This window comes from Botryllus schlosseri, chromosome 5 (assembly GCF_051294905.1).
Source record: "Botryllus schlosseri isolate E-star chromosome 5, Bs_hap1, whole genome shotgun sequence".
In the NCBI taxonomy this organism is placed as follows: Eukaryota; Metazoa; Chordata; class Ascidiacea; order Stolidobranchia; family Styelidae; genus Botryllus; species Botryllus schlosseri.
The window spans coordinates 18,055,020-18,078,123 of record NC_137240.1 but is presented as its reverse complement, the minus strand read 5'-3'; positions in this window follow the sequence as shown (position 1 = coordinate 18,078,123).

Below are 23,104 nucleotides of genomic sequence, written 5' to 3'. Positions count from 1 at the left end.
TCAGAGATTGACAGAGCCTGGATTGCAGCTGATGGAAAGAATATAAAACTGCTTCAGTGAAAATGGAGTATTCAGAAACATTGTTGACGTTTTGAGCTGCTATGCATTGGATTGTCATACCCTAAAGGAGTGGTTCTCAATTCTCAAACTGGAGAAAGCATTTGAAGAAGTGTGAAGCCGCTGTCAACTAAATTCTTTTTCGCACATGGCAGCTTGTAATTATTTCTCTGTGTATGGTCAGAATTTAATATTTGAATATTCTCTCATCAACAACCATTACCGTCACTGCCATCCAACTATCCGTTGGGATTTCTAGCGTTCTGGTTACTTTTTTCAATTTTATGATACGACGATAAGGGGTGTGTTAAATCTTTTGCTATCATAAAAATGTTTAAGAACCACTGCCCTAATGACTTCCAGATTTCAAATTTTGCAGCAGACCGGTAAATAACAACAAAATCTTTTCTGTAAATCTACGAAATTTGTATGGACTCAAAGAAACGATTTCTTTGTTATTTAAACAAAAGTGATTGACATTAACCTGATATAAATACTAGTAATGCAAGCCCTAGAATATTTTTGATACCTGGTTAGCAGGCCCAATTTCATTAAGAGTAAAAAAATACTTATGGTTGTTTATCGTGGTAGTGGTAGTGATACTGATACATACATTGTTTGCTTGTTTGTTTATAATAAAATTAGAAATTTACAAGCCATAATTTGATCAGTTTTAAATAAGTTGTAATGATTTGTGTTGATTATGTTTTCCGCTAACGGATGTAACCAATGAATTTGATTCCATGCCCCTGTCACGAAAGTTTAAGATACTAAATGATATTTTGTTATCACTATCCCTATGCATTCATTTTTCATGATTGAGCGAGTTGCATGATATTTGTAGTGAGTTTGCTCTTAATCATTTGTGATGTTCGTGATTTCATGGACTATTCCGGAAACGGTTTCAACTGCTGATCTGAATTTATCTAACCCTGTCACAGCAGCTATTGGAAATTTCAATGTTTGCACGTATTTAATCACCCAGGTTGGGTATTATAAGCGTCATTTATTCATGAATCAATAAAATCTGATTTTATTTTGAGCCCTGCGTTCCGGTGACTAGTCAACCAGCCACTTTGAGACTGAACACTTTTTAGGTAAACACTTTTAATTTGAACACTTCGCAACACTTCTAGGCGTTCAATTTTTGGATCACGTTTAGTGTTCAATTTTCCGGGTTGAGCAACACTTCAAAACTTAGAGTGTATTGTAAATTTGAAATAATCAGTTGAAATACAATATTATTGATATATTTTAAATCGAATTTTTTTTTTGTACGATCGCCTGTAAGCTATTTAGTGCAGTTTCTCGAAAGGTTCCGGCAACGGTCTGACGTAATATGATCAATGGTTCATCTCATCTGCCCTGGTATCTTTCTATTGTTGTTCTGATGTCTTGTTAGAACATCTCCCCTTGCTAATTAACATGAAGATCGGGAAATATATCAAGATGACTGAACAGGAAGAGAACTTTTATGCTCATGTTGGTTCCAAGTTTTCGATATGCAGATACGAATTTTCGGACCAACTGTTTGTAGTTGCGTGCTTTGTGATCAGCTAAAAAGTTTCATTTACCACATCTTAGGAGTAATTACATGCTGTGAACTCTTCCTAATGTGAAATTGGAATCTTTCATCGGTATTCGAATATACCAGATACCGGATTTAAGCTTCTCGTTTTATAGGGTTATTAGGTATACCCACTTTGTTGACTCAGTGAAAAATTATCCATTTACCAGTCAAAAAAAATTAGACACTTATGAGTATTGTAGTTAAGCCTTTCAAGGACAAATTTTATAGATTTATACTCCTCTTTAATCTTGGTAGAATGACCAATTGATACAGGAGAAGATGAATTTCCGTTTTGGAAAAGTACAATTTTTAGTCTTGACGAACTGCTTTTTTGACAAACAAATATTTCGCATCATGCCATGTTAATATTGATACAATGACTGAGAATGACATGATGGCTCTTCATAGTCAATTAGCCATTTATGCGCAGTATAAAATTAGAAAAAATTACGATTTTCTTCCCGCCAAGTGGAACATTTAGGGGTAAATACAGTAATTTTGGGCTTTTTTAGGGGTATAAATATCTTCTGACAGAGAGCCAATCTGACAAAACTAATGTGATATTCGTAATCAGCAATCTCAAAAACCTCAGAAACGGCTCTCGGATGTTCTGCCTAAAAAAATTTTTTTAATTTTGTTGACCAGTGTTATTGATGGAATTCACTCATGAATATTGAATATGAAAACATGAGTACTCCTCGATTTCCGTGCTCATAGTAACCCGATAGAACTGAATAGATTAGTCCAGAATTCAATGGTAATGAACAATTGGACATGGATAGTCAAATGTGGGTATTTCGCCTCCAGTTAGTTTATTTCGATTATGCACTGGAATGCGGCTGTAGTCAACATAAGTAATCAAAGTGCGGCCGTGAATAGCAAAAAGGCTGACCTCCCCTGCTTTGGTTACTGGGGACTGTTGTCATGTATCGTGCGCAGCTCATAGTTCAAAATAAATTGAAAATGATGATCATGAGATGTTTTTTGATGTATTTTTATTTGTTCAATAAACTATTATTTCTTTTGTGGTAACTATAAGCTAGAATTACCAGACGTTCTTTAAGAGCATACGTCCTCCTTTTCCAGGTTTTTGAAAATGTCCTCCGAGGACGCCTAAATGTACTTCTTTTTAGCAATGCGTCCTCCATTACAGTTTTTACAGCTAAGATAATGGAGAGATGAGAGTGAAAATGGGCATAAATGACGCTAAATAGGAAATTCATGGTTCGATCGAAAGTGAAGACCTTTTTTTTGGTCAACACCTCTAATTAAAAGTGAAGAGTGTGTAAATTGGGTGTCGGAAAATAGTGATGGCCTTTTATTTTCTTCAATTACCGCAGGAAATTTCGCAGCAAGAATGGCGAAATCAGGTGTTTTGAGTTTTGATCAGCTAATTTTTCTGAGTTGGTAAAGGGGTCCTACTTTCCCGATTCCAAAATATGGTAACCCGACTATATGCCCGTCGCCCATGTTAGAGAGCACAGCGTTTTAATGACGTAGAGTTATCAAAACGTTGTTGTTAAACTGCTTCGCCTATTTTTATTTCGATTTTGAAGATATGCGGGCCGCGGCCTCTACGAATTTTGAAAAGTGGCCGGCGATCCGTTTTGAGTTGGCGACCCCTCAGTGTAGAGGTATGTTCCACAGCTGCTACACCAATGGCTTGCGGGTTAGAGTCCGACCAAGGCCGACTCCAGAATTACCATACCTAAGTGATGGAGGTTGATCTAGGCTAGGGCTGCCATACGTCCGGAATTTCTCAGACATGTTCGGGAAACTGCGTCCGGGAGGAATTTCTAAAATATGCCTAAATATCCGGAATTTTTAAAGTTTGAAATAAGCTCATAAATATTTCCTAAATCAACATAAACAATATTATTTAGGGCAGACTTATGCTACATGAAATTTTTCTTCGCACTGCTCGCGATTTAGTGTCATATATATTGGTTTTGATATGGGGGCTACAACCCTCGCAAAAATAACTTTCATTTACTAGAATATGTCTAATTTTAATCGCAATTACGAGATAACGGTATATTCATAGAGTCAGTTCAGGCCGTTTGGATACTTTCTATCCTGGGGGTCGTTTTCCTTTATTCTCGGTCTCGCAAATATGTTGAACGTAATCAGCTTCCAAAATAGGCCGTGAGTGAGGTTGGGCATATATGCAAATTTTGGGCTGGACTACGGAACATTTTCAAATTGTAAATTGAGTCGCGGCCATAAAAGGTTGGAAACCACCGGATGTGAGTTGTTTATATAGCTCAGTGGTGCAGTGCGCACCGGCATTAGGCTAATTATTATTGAATGAATATGACTTAATGATGTAACATTATGCCCCTTGCATTTTCGAAGTCATCATCCTCCACCATGCAGTTCTACCCCATATTCTAATCATGTGGGCGGAGAGAGGATCAAAATTCTATAGTAATATATGGAAGAACCAATATTATTGACAAATTTATTGAAATCATTTATTTTCCAGATGCAAATAGAAATCCGGTGCACTTAATAAGCCCCCAGCAGAAGTTGCATCGATTACCATACGGTGGAACCAAGATCAGTGTTTATTGGGCAGGAGGGGGCTGAAAATGTGGCTTCGGCCATGGTTACAATCTACAACACACAACCACATACTCCTGAACCGGATCGTGACCACCTCTAGTCGATAGACAAAGCTTTGCTGGTGTGACGTCATATTGATCGACAATGCGCTCGTACCTCATTTTGCAATCCGCTAGTGGGCGCTAAAGAGATCCCAGAATTTGTGCTACAAAAACATGGTAACCCTAATCTAGGCCCCTACCCGCCACGTGATCCGCGTAACGGTGTCATAAAAAGCCTAGAAGTGGGCCCTGCTACAAGTCGGTCATTTTTCCGGCTCGACTCCAGAAAGTCACACTTTTGTTTAATTCTCCGTTTGTGGACTAAAAAAGAGGTAAATTTTCCGGCTAAGTTCCCGAAATCACCGCAAGACCGTTACTTCATACCGTATCTCAGTCAAATTTTGCCAGAATTCTCAGAAAAGATGTCAAAGACCGACATTTCATTGTAATTTCGAAGAATAGTAAAGTACCAACACAATTAGGATTTCGTCTATTGGTACTGGAACTTGACAATGCGACCCGAAACTGCTAAAAGTGAGGAAAATTAGTATATTAGAAAGGAGAACCATTCGAAATCACCAAACATAGTTATAAAATGTGGGTTTACAAGACTTCAACTGGAAACTGAGCAGTCAACACAACGACTTGGACTCGGACTCGAGTCATGATACCATGGCTCGGACTCGACCCTCTGCTCGCTGACTTGAACTCGGACTTGACTCGGTGATGAGTTGAAAATTACTCGACTTGACTCGAGTCAGAACTATTAAAGTGAGAATTACTTGTGACTCGGAGTTTGGTGATTTGGTTGCAACCCTGATGGTCACCCTATAATAAAACCGGCCGAACGATATCGACATGTTATGACATTTGTGAAAGAACCGACTGACAACAAAATTGAAAACGACCACGGAAGAGCATGATAAATTCACTCACTAAACGCGTGCAGCAACAGGCGTAAGACAGGACGTAACATTGTCGACAACACGTTGGAGATGTCTTCAGCAATACATGTACGCGTAGGTTTATCAACATCGAAGAGTAGCCTAATCATCTCAGTCATCGATGATAACAATGCGATTTGAAAATCTAAATATCACCGGAATCGAACGAAATTTTTCAGATCCCCTATTTTACAATTCATATTCATTCCCATTCCTGCTGCCAGTCTAATAAAACGGCGATTACCAACAGCTGTTTGACATTCCGGTACGAAACAACACTGAGAATCAACGTAAATGACAGACTATTGTGATGGAGTCTGCAACTCTACATGTTCAAAACAGCTTATTGGCTATTTTATTGCAGCTTCATTTTGATCTCTCGTTTCAGCTCAAGTTAGGGAACAACATGATTGCGTCAAACTGAGACACACGATGTGCCAGAGATGAACACAACAGAACCACATTCTTCGAACTAGGCCATCATTCATGAAAGGTCGCTCTATTAATCTCGGGAATAACGTGATGCTGATGCTATCCTCCGCGAATGTGGGGCGGTAGGCATATATGTAGCCTACCTTGGATTTTACTCGACGTGTATTTTCAGTAATAGAAGTATTATGTGGCGTTTGTCATAATTTTGCGTTGTACTGAGGAAGTGGGAGCTTCCGGAAATTTTCGATCGAACTTCAACCGCATTAGCTAATGCCATGTCAGTCCGATAAGGAACTGGTTGCTTGAAGGGTGAGCTACGACAAGTTATCGAGGGATGTGACATCGTAGCAAAAAAAAAATCGCACGATTGTACTTCACATCGGAAGATTTTCACATCAACTTCAATGCTTGAAAAGCAGATGGCCGGATTTCCTCATGGTTTATGACGGTATCGATGTTTCATCAGGTCTGTAATATTCATGGTGTTCCAATAACATTGGTCATTTGACACTTCGCTGATTTCACACCTGCGATTCTGATTCATACCACGGTTCACCAACGCTCTAGGCGCCTGAGACACACTGCAGCTCGGAGACATAATCAACGTTGTAATTTTCATGATATATTCGACGCGAAAAATACCAGAAGCGTGACGTAATAGCGTATTTGTATGTTCTAAGCCAGACCTGGGCAAATCGCAGCCCGCGAAGATATTCTGTGCGGCCCGCGAAAGGTTGCTTGGAATTCACAACATAAAACTTGGTTTTTGAATGACTAAAACCATAGGCGATATCAAACGAACAGGAAATTCGTTTACTTTGAAGCATCTTCTTTAATATGCCACGATTACGCTTCCTACGTACCTCGCATGCGTAATCCAGATTCAAAATAAAGGCAATATGGCAAAGTATAAGCAGCAATTAAAGTCACAGGTAATCACTCATTCCATATTGGTTAGTTCAAACCTGCTTTGTTGCCATCGTCACATTACGCATTATACGACATGTGTTTCAAATTGTTACAAATACGTCTCCAAATCCCAAATTCGTATAACAAGTCATCAGTGCTCGCGATTACTATATGAATCACCATATCTATCACCCATAAAGGATTAACGGGCATGCCAAAGAAAGAAAGCCGAGAACTCCATCCAAAGAAAGTTCAGTTGTTGCTCTGTGTTTGTGTATTTCAGCATTCACTCATCAACAGCCAATACCTTCCATGCCATCAAATTATCTGTTGAGATTGCTAGCATTCTGGCTGCACAATTTAATATTTTGTGATATCATGATAATATTTCGCTATCATACGGGAGGCTTGCCTAAAAAAGTTTGAGAACCACTGTTTTAGAGTCTTATTAAAAGAACGTGGATAGGGGTTTACAGAGAGTTAAAATGTGCCATGTTTAACATTGTTTCGAATCATGACGGCTAATAGACATTTTTTAATTAATCGTCAATTTCTCATTACCTAACATATACACAGTCACTGAGCAGCATTTATTAACAATGTAATTTGGAAATAAAATTAAAATTAGCTGGAGAATATAGCTAAAAAATTTCACTCGGTCCGCCAACGTAGTTTCTAGTTTCTTCTTCTCATTTGGCCCGCGGAGGAAAATAATTGCCCACCCCTGAGTAGTTATATAGATCGCTCATGATGTGCCTGGGGCTCTTATGGGCGCACCCGACCGGTGCCGCGAAACTCGTCCTGAACCGGTGACCCTTTTGACCCCCCCCTTCCACCCGACCGGTGCCTGGGTTGGTATAGGCATCTCTCGACCGGTAACCCTTTTCGGTATAGGGATCACTCAACCGGTGCCTCGAAACTCGTCTTGAACCGGTGACCCTTTTCGGTATATGCATCACGCAACCGGTGCTAGTATAGCCATCTCTCGCGCGGTGTTGAATATGTATCAAATAAATAGTCGTGTGAATGAACCTTTGTTAATGTGTATATCGTAAATTATTATATATGATGTAGTTTAGTCGTGACAAATGACCGATCGTGTTCTAAGTCTTTCCTCGCTATTGATTGCTAGCTGAATAATACTTTCAGATCGGGTTATTCGCACCTTGTATACCGCTGTTTCGCACCTATAGAATAGTCTGCTGTTCACAGTCGCAACAAGAATCACAAGTATACACATTACACATTCATTTATTACTCTGAAATCAAACTCTTCACAAAAGCACGCACAATCGTATCATTCACTTTTTTATCATCCCCAAAATTATTCAAGTATTCCTTGGTTGAAAATCCTTGTGCTCTTTTTATCAAGAATGCTATAGCATGATCTCCGCACACATCCGAAGTTTTACTTTGTAACTGTTTCCCAGTCACGGAAAATTCATCCGGCTCCAGGAATTCGATTATCTGAGGTTTTAGCGGTCCGAAACCTAGTGAATCATGAAAATGAGTATCGTCATCTCTGTACACCCAGTGAGACCCAGACAAACTCGACTCGTCGTAATTAATGGTGATAGCGAATTTTCTGCTAATTGGTTTCTTTGGTAACTGGTCTATCGGATAAGTTTCTAGATATAGACTTTGTGTGTCAGGGTGGTTATAGAGAATATCATTAATCTCAGACAGAGCCGGCGTAGATGGTGATTCCAATACCAACAACATGCTAACACTCCAAATAGGCGTGAAATAGTTTGCAAAACCCCGCAATCGCTGACAACATAATGTCTCGGTCATAGCCATCTTTTGCGACTTGGCGCTACAGGCATCGATCGCTCAAGCGTTGAAATTTTCGTAAGCAGTTTGTCACAGAACTTGATTTTACTCGTAAGATTTAATAAGTGACGAATATTAGACCGTCAGTGTCGGTAACTTGAATAACGATAAATTGTCGCTTATTACTGCTCTAACCCTAATCCTTTGTGAAGTGAACGCTTATTCAAAAAGGTGTGAAATAATTTTCAAATCCTACGACCGCTCACAGGGTAATGCTTCAGAGATAGTAATCACTCATGATTTGGTGTTACAGACATACCGATCGGTCACAAGGTAATATTTAGGTAATTAGTTTGTGACAGAGCCGTCGCAGACAACAATTTGACACTTTCTGGTGGTCGCTATATGTTTGGACACTTCGGAACAGCGGTTGACTTTAGTTGCATGATAAGAATCATGAGAATATTCAAGCAATGTGTCAATTTGTCAACTTGAAATGAAACTCACTACACAAACCAAGTTGATTCGTATTTGAATGTGTTGATCCGGTACAACTCTAATCCTTTGAGAAATCCATTTACCGCGATCTGTTGATTCGTACGTAACCTGATTATTACTGACTCCAACTTCAGTCGCGTCGAATTATTCACACAGTCCACGCCGCTGTTTCACACCTATAGAATCAATACCAACTAACTAAACAAGAATCAAGAAATCGCAAGTATACACATATAATAATTGTATTTATTTCTGAGAAATCAAACGCCTAACAAAAACACGCAACTTATCATTTGGCCAACTCTAGCATTACCAAAAAATCTAGGTATTGTTGATTAAAAACCCTTGAGTCCTTATTATCAAAAATGTTATAGTGTGGCGTCGCAATCCATTCGCGAGATGTTCTATAGGTAAATTGAGGTAATCCAAAATGAAATATCTCGACTTTGACATAGTCTAAATTGAAATAGATTGACAAACATGACTACCAACTTTCCCGCAGCCCCATTTCAATATTATACGCACATTGATTTGAAACAAGTAATGATACCTTACAACTCTATTCGCAATCCGGCTTTTCGTTTGTCAAAGCGACATTTTAACATCTTACCATACTCAAAAGAATTATTCACAACATCACCAAGTGTTAAAAATCTAGTTTTCACTTACTTGATTATATCACTGCAACTCACAAATTTGAATTAATAATAATTATTCACATGACCGATAATTTTTATTCAACTGTAAAGGTCGTTACTATTCTGTAAGACAAAGTATTTACTAATCGATACATATACGACTTGCCATAGCCTATTATATTTTGAGTATACGAGATTTGAATGTCTGAACAATACCTGAGAAATGTCTGGGTACAACGTTTCAACAGGTAGCTGGATCAACTAGACCAAAAGTTTCCATTCGCGGTTTATGTTGACCTGTAGAGCAATGAGATAGCGCCCTCTTGCGGCGTGGTTAACACGAAATCAGTCTTCAACCCGCAGAGACACACCTTGGATTACATTATCTAATCGTATTCGAACTCGAGATTCACACACACACACAGAGTCCCTGTTTACGATTTCAAGCCGGAGTCACTGCTCACGATGTTTAGCTGGAGTCGTTGTGTGGGAGTAGCAACATCGGGCATATTCATCGCCTGAAAGATTGATAACGATGGTGATCGCCAAATACCTTAAACTAGGTGAAACACTGCGGTCTCGGCGAAAAAGTTCACAGGTTATGACCAAGAATACGCGGGGGTTGAGTGAGTAATTGAACTATGCAACCCGATTTTACTATATATCGAGGTCTGGATCACGATGTAAGTCTACCTGAGAATCCAAACAATCTTGCAAAATCAAGGTGTGAACCCGTGAAAAGGCTGTACTCGTATGAGATTCATTTTCCACAAGTTGGGTGGAGGTCGGTTCATACTAAGACCATGTTACGTCCAAATATGACCGCTTGCCTGTCTCCAAGTCATCTATGCCCACATTGAATGTACAGAGTCGTCGCATGATAAGACTTGAGAACATGAATTTGTTTTCCATGATGTTTGTACACCGGCACATTGTATGTACACCAGAGTTGGATCAATTACATTATTTCAGTTCAATTACAATTACAATTACTTTCATGAATGTTTAAATTACATTACAATTACAATTACTCCATGCTAAAAATATCAAATTACAATTACAATTACAATTACTCCTTGCATGCTTCAATTACATTACAATTACAATTACAATTGCTGCTGTTGAACATGTAATTGAATAATCATAAATTCAACCGTGCTCCTTGACAACCGTAGCGTCGTATTTTTCAACAATTCAAGTCTAGTTCAGATTGTGTAGTAATAAATGCGTTTATGTGCGTACATAGTATGCTATGTAAGATGTCATTGTGACGTAATATAAGCGTGTTTTGTATGCTCGGTAATTATGGCTCACGTATTTGGAAATGTAAAATGTTATTTACCTAATTTCCTATGGGTTAGGATCAAGGATAGGGTGCAGTATGTCGTTGAAAAAGTATTATAATACATGCACGTGTTGGATTTGCGTATATAGTATATAATTAAAGAAATATTATTATTTTTATCGAGGGACGTAGGAATTAGGATGAGAAAAACAAAACCTTGCTTTGTCAGATAAGACGTTATATAATATCCGGTGGTCTGGTTAGTTAGCCAGACGAAATAACGATGCAGCATCGTGATCTGAAATCGTATTGTAGATTGCCAACCCACGGATAGATGCGCAAGATGTGAGTCACGGATGAATGCACCGACAAACGTACTGCAGAGCCGGCTAAAAGCAGCAAACTTTGTAGTCCTAGAGCTGGCGATCCATGCGTCCAAATTTGATGCATCTGGTCTTTATCGGAAGCTATTGATGTACTAATTCCGAAAATACAAATTAAAATCTCGTCAGGGCAATGTAACTGCTCCAAAATAGCCGTTTAAGGCCGACTGTTCTGAAAAGTAATTGTATTTATTTCTGAGAAATCAAACGCCTAACAAAAACACGCAACTTATCACATGGCCAACTCTAGCATTACCAAAAAATCTAGGTATTGTTGATTAAAAACCCTTGAGTCCTTATTATCAAAAATGTTATAGTGTGGCGTCGCAATCCATTCGCGAGATGTTCTATAGGTAAATTGAGGTAATCCAAAATGAAATATCTCGACTTTGACATAGTCTAAATTGAAATAGATTGACAAACATGACTACCAACTTTCCCGCAGCCCCATTTCAATATTATACGCACATTGATTTGAAACAAGTAATGATACCTTACAACTCTATTCGCGATCCGGCTTTTCGTTTGTCAAAGCGACATTTTAACATCTTACCATACTCAAAAGAATTATTCACAACATCACCAAGTGTTAAAAATCTAGTTTTCACTTACTTGATTATATCACTGCAACTCACAAATTTGAATAATAATTATTCACATGACCGATAATTTTTATTCAACTGTAAAGGTCGTTACTATTCTGTAAGACAAAGTATTTACTAATCGATACATATACGACTTGCCATAACCTATTATATTTTGAGTATACGAGATTTGAATGTCTGAACAATACCTGAGAAATAATTTATCACAAGTGAATCCGTATATTACAGCGTAAAAGATATTGGAATGTCAGCAACTCTGTACGGTCAACCCGATCAACTCGTCATGATCATTCCTGAAATCGACACAAACATGACCACCGACTTGAATTAACCACAAAACAGCATCAAGTTTAAATCCACTTGTAGCTTACGGCTTATTCGAATGCTGGTTATGTTTTGTTGTAATTGAGTGTACGGAAATAGTATTACATCTCGACATCTTACCATCTCACCATATTCTAAGAGTCAACCACGAAAACATTGCCAAGTAAATCCGTTTGTAACTTACCCAACCAACTCAACAGTATCCTTATGAAAAGTAGACAAGACTACGCGAGTAATCACCACAATCCGAAATCCATAGCAAGTTCAGTTGTATTCATAGTCCGCCAACTCGTATTTTTTTATTCAACTGTAAAAGTCGTTACTTTTCTGTAACCTAAAGTAATTACTACTCGGTGCGCACAACTTGAGATCAACATAATATGTTTGAAAGTTTGACCAACGTAGTTGGGAATTCATTTCTTACAATCGAACGCGGGCGTTATATTGAAAGTTATAATCACGTAAACATAAGGTTCGACACATTGATTTGACATATGAGATTTTGTAATGCTCGACCACGACTTGATTAATAAATTATTTTGAATCGCCTGAAATAATTGTCGTCATCTAACCAGACTACTGAAAGTCGTTGCCATCACAAAAACAATTTGCATGACGTTTATTAAATGTGTAGTTAGAATTATTTGTAAAACACACACACAATCAGAGAAATTGAAAATCTTCCTAATGTCATTCGTCAAAGTAAATGTCATCACAATACTCAGTCACTAAAAGACCTTACTTGTACGGGATTGAAGCACCGATAATTAACTAGCTAAACCAAGCTCCAAAGAAATTTTACTCACTCGACGGATATGAAACAGCATCGCTTAATCGGTCTATATCGTTTTTCAAAATGCAAATCATATCCACACAGCAGAAATCAATTTTCACTCGCTTGGTAATGAAACCGAAGTCTCCATTTGATATTTTATTTTTGGTCAAATACTTTGCAATGAACACATTTGAGTGGCTGAGCTTTACATCATCAAGCTGTCATCTGTAAATCAAGATTACATCCAACTTGTAACTGTATCGTTTAACTACCGGGTTGCATCAGTTTGCTATTTTTTTTTCATTTAGTGACTGCTGAACATACCAAACGATTCACATTCACTTACGAAATACTGTGTTGATCGTAATTTCCATCATCGTGATAATCGCAGTACATTTGTTTCGAGTTCATAACAACCGACTACTTCTCTATGACATGACGAATGTTTGAAAAGTTAAGCTTAGAAGATTGGTGCATCTCGCGAAAAATAATATACCACTCATATTGATACTGTTACTCCATTGACCGGTATTTTCAAACGAGTCGATTTTCAACCGTGCAAAATTTATTACTTGAGTTGTCCCGCTTACTATATTTAAATGTAAACTCACCCGTCTTTCAACAACAAACAATGATAAAAAAGCACACAAGTTAACACAACAAGTTTTACTTTTGTAGGACACTAATTATTATTCCACACATCTCATTTCATACTAAGTGTATATGAAAGATATTCATGGTACACGAATATATTCGCTCATGCTACGAACATACGCAATGATTGGTGACGCTTTCACCCTATTTCGATTTAGTGTAACAAAAACAACAACAACAATTTTCACTCTCTTGACTTATGAAAACAACAGACGAACCTTCATTCAATATTTTGTTTTTGTCAACTAGTTACTTTTTCATGAGACCCCCACTACTCTTACAAAAGTACGAAAGATATTTACATCACACAAAGTAATCAACTTTACTCGATATTCTCACATTACGAAACTAAAGAATGGTTGGTTTTACTCTACAAACTGTTTCGGTACCTCAAGACCTTTATTGTCTGAATGGTTGTTCATGTGTCTTAAGAACCGAATAGTTCAACACAGCTCTAGTATTAACAGAAACACCAGAGTTGTTTACACAAAAGTTTGTATGTGTACAGTATGCGAATACCATGTGTAAGTCAGCACAATTGCGGCATCCATCCTAGTTTAGTTAACACAATTTACGACACCGAGGTCACCTCATCTTTCGTAAAACAACAAACCAACCAAGGCTTCAGGATATGTCCATGTCATAGCAATAAATCAGCTACTCCAACAACAGAGTACATATATTTTCTAGTTACGGTACTTACATCTACTTTGCTAACGAAAAGTGCTGAGTCATCACATGGTTGTCCTCACAACAATACAACTAAAACATACTAGTATACAAAATGGTCGTTATAGTTTGCACACTAACGTTACATCGTACAAGTAACAAGTCTTGAGGGTCGAGTTATTGAAAAAAAAACTTTAAAGTGTTTCTCCTGCACCAATTCGTTATCTTGACGAAGGCGTATATTGTAATACCATGATCGATTTGCATTCGTTGGTCACAAACTGTCACTACTCTAAATAATTATTTTCCACTCAAAATCATACTTGTCACCATTCGTTTTCATCAAGCACCAGTTCAAGAAACCTGCTACGACATGAATAGTTATTTTTATGTTGTGTAAATAGGTAATAATAAATTTTAGTAACACTATATCAACATCATCGAGTTGTGCGAATAGATTTACACGTGGTTTTAATCGAAGTACACATCCCGGTCTAATGTAGAGTCATCTCTATTGTACAGCAACTCGGTAATCGAAATACATTAAAATTTAAACAGCGATCTTGTTTCGTCACGTGAAAAATATGTTCACTATCGCGATACTCTGCACATGACGTGCAAATCCTTTTCACACTCGTAATAGTATACCAACAGCTACCGGCGACAACGTTTAACAACACCAACGACACTAAACATACGATACCTACCCAAGTAAAATTACCATTTTCAGCTGGAGGTCTGCCGTTTCCTAGAGTAACAAAACCCTTTTCCTTTGGAAATCTATTTTTCCCCTGGGTAACAAACCTTTTTCACGTGGAAATATATTTCTTCCCCGGGTAACAAACCTTTTTCACTTGAAAATATATTTTTTTCATGAGCAACAAACCATTTTCACTTTGTAGTCCGTCGTTTACCCGAGTAAAAATGTCATTTTCCTTTTGAGATCCGGCGTTTACCCAGTGTAACTATACATTTTCACTTGGAAAAATACTTTTACCTAGAGTAACTAATCATTTTCTCCTGGGTAACAAACCCTTTTCGTCTTGAAACTATCATTTAACTGAGTACCAATACCGTTTCACTTGGAAATCTATCTGGTCTGGTTAGTTAGCCAGACGAAATAACGATGCAGCATCGTGATCTGAAATCGTATTGTAGATTGCCAACCCACGGATAGATGCGCAAGATGTGAGTCACGGATGAATGCACCGACAAAGGTACTGCAGAGCCGGCTAAAAGCAGCAAACTTTGTAGTCCTAGAGCTGGCGATCCATGCGTCCAAATTTGATGCATCTGGTCTTTATCGGAAGCTATTGATGTACTAATTCCGAAAATACAAATTAAAATCTCGTCAGGGCAATGTAACTGCTCCAAAATAGCCGTTTAAGGCCGACTGTTCTGAAAAGTGAGAGCGCTGCAGCAGCATGACCACAACAATTACCAATTACGCCCAGAACAATGCCGATTCCCAGACTTTCACGACTATTTTGGGATGGTACCATTGCCTGGAAATATACTTTTATTGCGGAATCAGTGCGACACTAGCTTTCGATTAGGACCATACATATCAAATTTCGACGCTTGGATCGCCAGCTATGGGACTATCAATTCTGCTGCTTTTAGCCGGCTCAGCAGTTCGCTTCTCGGCGTATTCAATCGTAAGTCACGTGTTGCGAATCCATCCGTTAGTTAGTAATCTAAAAATTGTATACAATGGCAGCCGAGGCCAGCATAGCAGTAAAAATAAAAAAAACTTTGCCCGCAAGGGCGCAGTCAAGGGCTTCCGCGAATGGATCCAACAAATTCCTTGTCGACATTAGAGAATGCATTATAAGTCAATTATTTTATGTTGTGCTTGTCAGGTCTCAATAGCAATTTAATGTAATTGAAATTGTAATTGAGCAAAATTTTTGTCAAATTACAATTACAATTACAATTACACAAAATAAAAATGCCTTAATTACAATTACATTACAATTACATTGAAAAATGTAATTAAATACATTCAATTACAATTACAAATTACAATTGACCCAACTCTGAAGTACACCTCGTTTACGCGAATACTTGTGAACAATCGTGACGTACTTGATGAGGTGTGTGCATTGGTATTTTTCATGGAGACAAAACACGGTCTGTAACTTGAATATTGGTCGTTGGTTCATGAGTGAATATCCGGATCAGGCCCCCACACACTTTCTCATATTAGTGATCCGGTTTCAGCTGACTGGAGCGACATGTATTGACCAGTAAAGACACAATATAGTAAACAGGCCTGAGGAAACCCGGAGTTGTTAGCGCGATGGGGAACATAAATTCATCCGTTTTCCGAACACCATTATCCGTGTATCAACCAGTTACCAAAGTCGAGGAGGTGTTTTATTCAGACATTTTGACTCTGGAAAATCCAAAGCACGAACCCGGACATCACGGACATATCGGAAACCCCTTTATTCGCCAATTCCGAGAACATACATGTCGATGTACAACAGCACATTGTTATTGTATGTGAGTAACCAATGATTTTGATGGGATGCATCAGAGCAAGTGGATATTTGATTAGACAAATGTATCGGAGTCGTTGTTGGTGTATATTTTGTCGCTGTCTGTTGTAACAATATACAAAAAATATCAAATTGACCGGTGTGGTTGTCAGTTTTCAAAACGAAAATGATATTGTTACCCAGGGAGAAGATAGATTTCCAAGTGAAACGGTATTGGTACTCAGTTAAATGATAGTTTCAAGACGAAAAGGGTTTGTTACCCAGGAGAAAATGATTAGTTACTCTAGGTAAAAGTATTTTTCCAAGTGGAAATGTATAGTTACACTGGGTAAACGCCGGATCTCAAAAGGAAAATGACATTTTTACTCGGGTAAACGACGGACTACAAAGTGAAAATGGTTTGTTGCTCATGAAAAAAATATATTTTCAAGTGAAAAAGGTTTGTTACCCGGGGAAGAAATATATTTCCACGTGAAAAAGGTTTGTTACCCAGGGGAAAAATAGATTTCCAAAGGAAAAGGGTTTTGTTACTCTAGGAAACGGCAGACCTCCAGCTGAAAATGGTAATTTTACTTGGGTAGGTATCGTATGTTTAGTGTCGTTGGTGTTGTTAAACGTTGTCGCCGGTAGCTGTTGGTATACTATTACGAGTGTGAAAAGGATTTGCACGTCATGTGCAGAGTATCGCGATAGTGAACATATTTTTCACGTGACGAAACAAGATCGCTGTTTAAATTTTAATGTATTTCGATTACCGAGTTGCTGTACAATAGAGATGACTCTACATTAGACCGGGATGTGTACTTCGATTAAAACCACGTGTAAATCTATTCGCACAACTCGATGATGTTGATATAGTGTTACTAAAATTTATTATTACCTATTTACACAACATAAAAATAACTATTCATGTCGTAGCAGGTTTCTTGAACTCGTGCTTGATGAAAACGAATGGTGACAAGTATGATTTTGAGTGGAAAATAATTATTTAGAGTAGTGACAGTTTGTGACCAACGAATGCAAATCGATCATGGTATTACAATATACGCCTTCGTCAAGATAACGAATTGGTGCAGGAGAAACACTTTAAAGTTTTTTTTTCAATAACTCGACCCTCAAGACTTGTTACTAGTACGATGTAACGTTAGTGTGCAAACTATAACGACCATTTTGTATACTAGTATGTTTTAGTTGTATTGTTGTGAGGACAACCATGTGATGACTCAGCACTTTTCGTTAGCAAAGTAGATGTAAGTACCGTAACTAGAAAATATATGTACTCTGTTGTTGGAGTAGCTGATTTATTGCTATGACATGGACATATCCTGAAGCCTTGGTTGGTTTGTTGTTTTACGAAAGATGAGGTGACCTCGGTGTCGTAAATTGTGTTAACTAAACTCGGATGGATGCCACAATTGTGCTGGACTTACACATGGTATTCGCATACTGTACACATACAAACTTTTGTGTAAACAGCTCTGGTGTTTCTGTTAATACTAGAGCTGTGTTGAACTATTCGGTTCTTAAGACACATGAACAACCATTCAGACAATAAAGGTCTTGAGGTACCGAAACAGTTTGTAGAGTCAAACCAACCATTCTTTAGTTTCGTAATGTGAGAATATCGAGTAAAGTTGATTACTTTGTGTGATGTAAATATCTTTCGTACTTTTGTAAGAGTAGTGGGGGTCTCATGAAAAAGTAACTAGTTGACAAAAACAAAATATTGAATGAAGGTTCGTCTGTTGTTTTCATAAGTCAAGAGAGTGAAAATTATTGTTGTTGTTTTTGTTACACTAAATCGAAATAGTGTGAAGGCGTCACCAATCATTGCGTATGTTCGTAGCATGAGCGAATATATTCGTGTACCATGAATATCTTTCATATACACTTAGTATGAAATGAGATGTGTGGAATAATAATTAGTGTCCTACAAAAGTAAAACTTGTTGTGTTAACTTGTGTGCTTTTTTTATCATTGTTTGTTGTTGAAAGACGGGTGAGTTTACATTTAAATATAGTAAGCGGGACAACTCAAGTAATAAATTTTGCACGGTTGAAAATCGACTCGTTTGAAAATACCGGTCAATGGAGTAACAGTATCAATATGAGTGGTATATTATTTTTCGCGAGATGCACCAATCTTCTAAGCTTAACTTTTCAAACATTCGTCATGTCATAGAGAAGTAGTCGGTTGTTATGAACTCGAAACAAATGTACTGCGATTATCACGATGATGGAAATTACGATCAACACAGTATTTCGTAAGTGAATGTGAATCGTTTGGTATGTTCAGCAGTCACTAAATGAAAAAAAAATAGCAAACTGATGCAACCCGGTAGTTAAACGATACAGTTACAAGTTGGATGTAATCTTGATTTACAGATGACAGCTTGATGATGTAAAGCTCAGCCACTCAAATGTGTTCATTGCAAAGTATTTGACCAAAAATAAAATATCAAATTGAGACTTCGGTTTCATTACCAAGCGAGTGAAAATTGATTTCTGCTGTGTGGATATGATTTGCATTTAGAAAAACGATATAGACCGATTAAGCGATGCTGTTTCATATCCGTCGAGTGAGTAAAATTTCTTTGGAGCTTGGTTTAGCTAGTTAATTATCGGTGCTTCAATCCCGTACAAGTAAGGTCTTTTAGTGACTGAGTATTGTGATGACATATACTTTGACGAATGACATTAGGAAGATTTTCAATTTCTCTGATTGTGTGTGTGTTTTACAAATAATTCTAACTATAGGACACATTTAATAAACGTCATGCAAATTGTTTTTGTGATGGCAACGACTTTCAGTAGTCTGGTTAGATGACGACAATTATTTCAGGCGATTCAAAATAATTTATTAATCAAGTCGTGGTCGAGCATTACAAAATCTCATATGTCAAATCAATGTGTCGAACCTTATGTTTACATGATTATAACTTTCAATATAACGCCCGCGTTCGATTGTAAGAAATGAATTCCCAACTACGTTGGTCAAACTTTCAAACATATTATGTTGATCTCAAGTTGTGCGCACCGAGTAGTAATTACTTTAGGTTACAGAAAAGTAACGACTTTTACAGTTGAATAAAAAAATACGAGTTGGCGGACTATGAATACAACTGAACTTGCTATGGATTTCGGATTGTGGTGATTACTCGCGTAGTCTTGTCTACTTTTCATAAGGATACTGTTGAGTTGGTTGGGTAAGTTACAAACGGATTTACTTGGCAATGTTTTCGTGGTTGACTCTTAGAATATGGTGAGATGGTAAGATGTCGAGATGTAATACTATTTCCGTACACTCAATTACAACAAAACATAACCAGCATTCGAATAAGCCGTAAGCTACAAGTGGATTTAAACTTGATGCTGTTTTGTGGTTAATTCAAGTCGGTGGTCATGTTTGTGTCGATTTCAGGAATGATCATGACGAGTTGATCGGGTTGACCGTACAGAGTTGCTGACATTCCAATATATTTTACGCTGTAATATATGGATTCACTTGTGATAAATTATTTCTCAGGTATTGTTCAGACATTCAAATCTCGTATACTCAAAATGTAATAGGTTATGGCAAGTCGTATATGTACCGATTAGTAAATACTTTGTCTTACAGAATAGTAACGACCTTTACAGTTGAATAAAAATTATCGGTCATGTGAATAATTATTATTAATTCAAATTTGTGAGTTGCAGTGATATAATCAAGTAAGTGAAAACTAGATTTTTAACACTTGGTGATGTTGTGAATAATTCTTTTGAGTATGGTAAGATGTTAAAATGTCGCTTTGACAAACGAAAAGCCGGATCGCGAATAGAGTTGTATGGTATCATTACTTGTTTCAAATCAATGTGCGTATAATATTGAAATGGGGCTGCGGGAAAGTTGGTAGTCATGTTTGTCAATCTATTTCAATTTAGACTATGTCAAAGTCGAGATATTTCATTTTGGATTACCTCAATTTACCTATAGAACATCTCGCGAATGGATTGCGACGCCACACTATAACATTTTTGATAATAAGGACTCAAGGGTTTTTAATCAACAATACCTAGATTTTTTGGTAATGCTAGAGTTGGCCAAATGATAAGTTGCGTGTTTTTGTTAGGCGTTTGATTTCTCAGAAATAAATACAATTATTATATGTGTATACTTGCGATTTCTTGATTCTTGTTTAGTTAGTTGGTATTGATTCTATAGGTGTGAAACAGCGGCGTGGACTGTGTGAATAATTCGACGCGACTGAAGTTGGAGTCAGTAATAATCAGGTTACGTACGAATCAACAGATCGCGGTAAATGGATTTCTCAAAGGATTAGAGTTGTACCGGATCAACACATTCAAATACGAATCAACTTGGTTTGTGTAGTGAGTTTCATTTCAAGTTGACAAATTGACACATTGCTTGAATATTCTCATGATTCTTATCATGCAACTAAAGTCAACCGCTGTTCCGAAGTGTCCAAACATATAGCGACCACCAGAAAGTGTCAAATTGTTGTCTGCGACGGCTCTGTGACAAACTAATTACCGAAATATTACCTTGTGACCGATCGGTATGTCTGTAACACCAAATCATGAGTGATTACTATCTCTGAAGCATTACCCTGTGAGCGGTCGTAGGATTTGAAAATTATTTCACACCTTTTTGAATAAGCGTTCACTTCACAAAGGATTAGGGTTAGAGCAGTAATAAGCGACAATTTATCGTTATTCAAGTTACCGACACTGACGGTCTAATATTCGTCACTTATTAAATCTTACGAGTAAAATCAAGTTCTGTGACAAACTGCTTACGAAAATTTCAACGCTTGAGCGATCGATGCCTGTAGCGCCAAGTCGCAAAAGATGGCTATGACCGAGACATTATGTTGTCAGCGATTGCGGGGTTTTGCAAACTATTTCACGCCTATTTGGAGTGTTAGCATGTTGTTGGTATTGGAATCACCATCTACGCCGGCTCTGTCTGAGATTAATGATATTCTCTATAACCACCCTGACACACAAAGTCTATATCTAGAAACTTATCCGATAGACCAGTTACCAAAGAAACCAATTAGCAGAAAATTCGCTATCACCATTAATTACGACGAGTCGAGTTTGTCTGGGTCTCACTGGGTGTACAGAGATGACGATACTCATTTTCATGATTCACTAGGTTTCGGACCGCTAAAACCTCAGATAATCGAATTCCTGGAGCCGGATGAATTTTCCGTGACTGGGAAACAGTTACAAAGTAAAACTTCGGATGTGTGCGGAGATCATGCTATAGCATTCTTGATAAAAAGAGCACAAGGATTTTCAACCAAGGAATACTTGAATAATTTTGGGGATGATAAAAACAGCGGCGTGGAATGTGTGAATAATTCGACGCGACTGAAGTTGGAGTCAGTAATAATCAGGTTACGTACGAATCAACAGATCGCGGTAAATGGATTTCTCAAAGGATTAGAGTTGTACCGGATCAACACATTCAAATACGAATCAACTTGGTTTGTGTAGTGAGTTTCATTTCAAGTTGACAAATTGACACATTGCTTGAATATTCTCATGATTCTTATCATGCAACTAAAGTCAACCGCTGTTCCGAAGTGTCCAAACATATAGCGACCACCAGAAAGTGTCAAATTGTTGGTTTTTTAAATCACCGTCTGCGACGGCTCTGTGACAAACTAATTATCGAAATATTACCTTGTGACCGATCGGTATGTCTGTAACACCAAATCATGAGTGATTACTATCTCTGAAGCATTACCCTGTGAGCGGTCGTAGGATTTGAAAATTATTTCACATCTTTTTGAATAAGCGTTCACTTCACAAAGGATTAGGGTTAGAGCAGTAATAAGCGACAATTTATCGTTATTCAAGTTACCGACACTGACGGTCTAATATTCGTCACTTATTAAATCTTACGAGTAAAATCAAGTTCTGTGACAAACTGCTTACGAAAATTTCAACGCTTGAGCGATCGATGCCTGTAGCGCCAAGTCGCAAAAGATGGCTATGACCGAGACATTATGTTGTCAGCGATTGCGGGGTTTTGCAAACTATTTCACGCCTATTTGGAGTGAGATTAATGATATTCTCTATAACCACCCTGACACACAAAGTCTATATCTAGAAACTTATCCGATAGACCAGTTACCAAAGAAACCAATTAGCAGAAAATTCGCTATCACCATTAATTACGACGAGTCGAGTTTGTCTGGGTCTCACTGGGTGTACAGAGATGACGATACTCATTTTCATGATTCACTAGGTTTCGGACCGCTAAAACCTCAGATAATCGAATTCCTGGAGCCGGATGAATTTTCCGTGACTGGGAAACAGTTACAAAGTAAAACTTCGGATGTGTGCGGAGATCATGCTATAGCATTCTTGATAAAAAGAGCACAAGGATTTTCAACCAAGGAATACTTGAATAATTTTGGGGATGATAAAAAAGTGAATGATACGATTGTGCGTGCTTTTGTGAA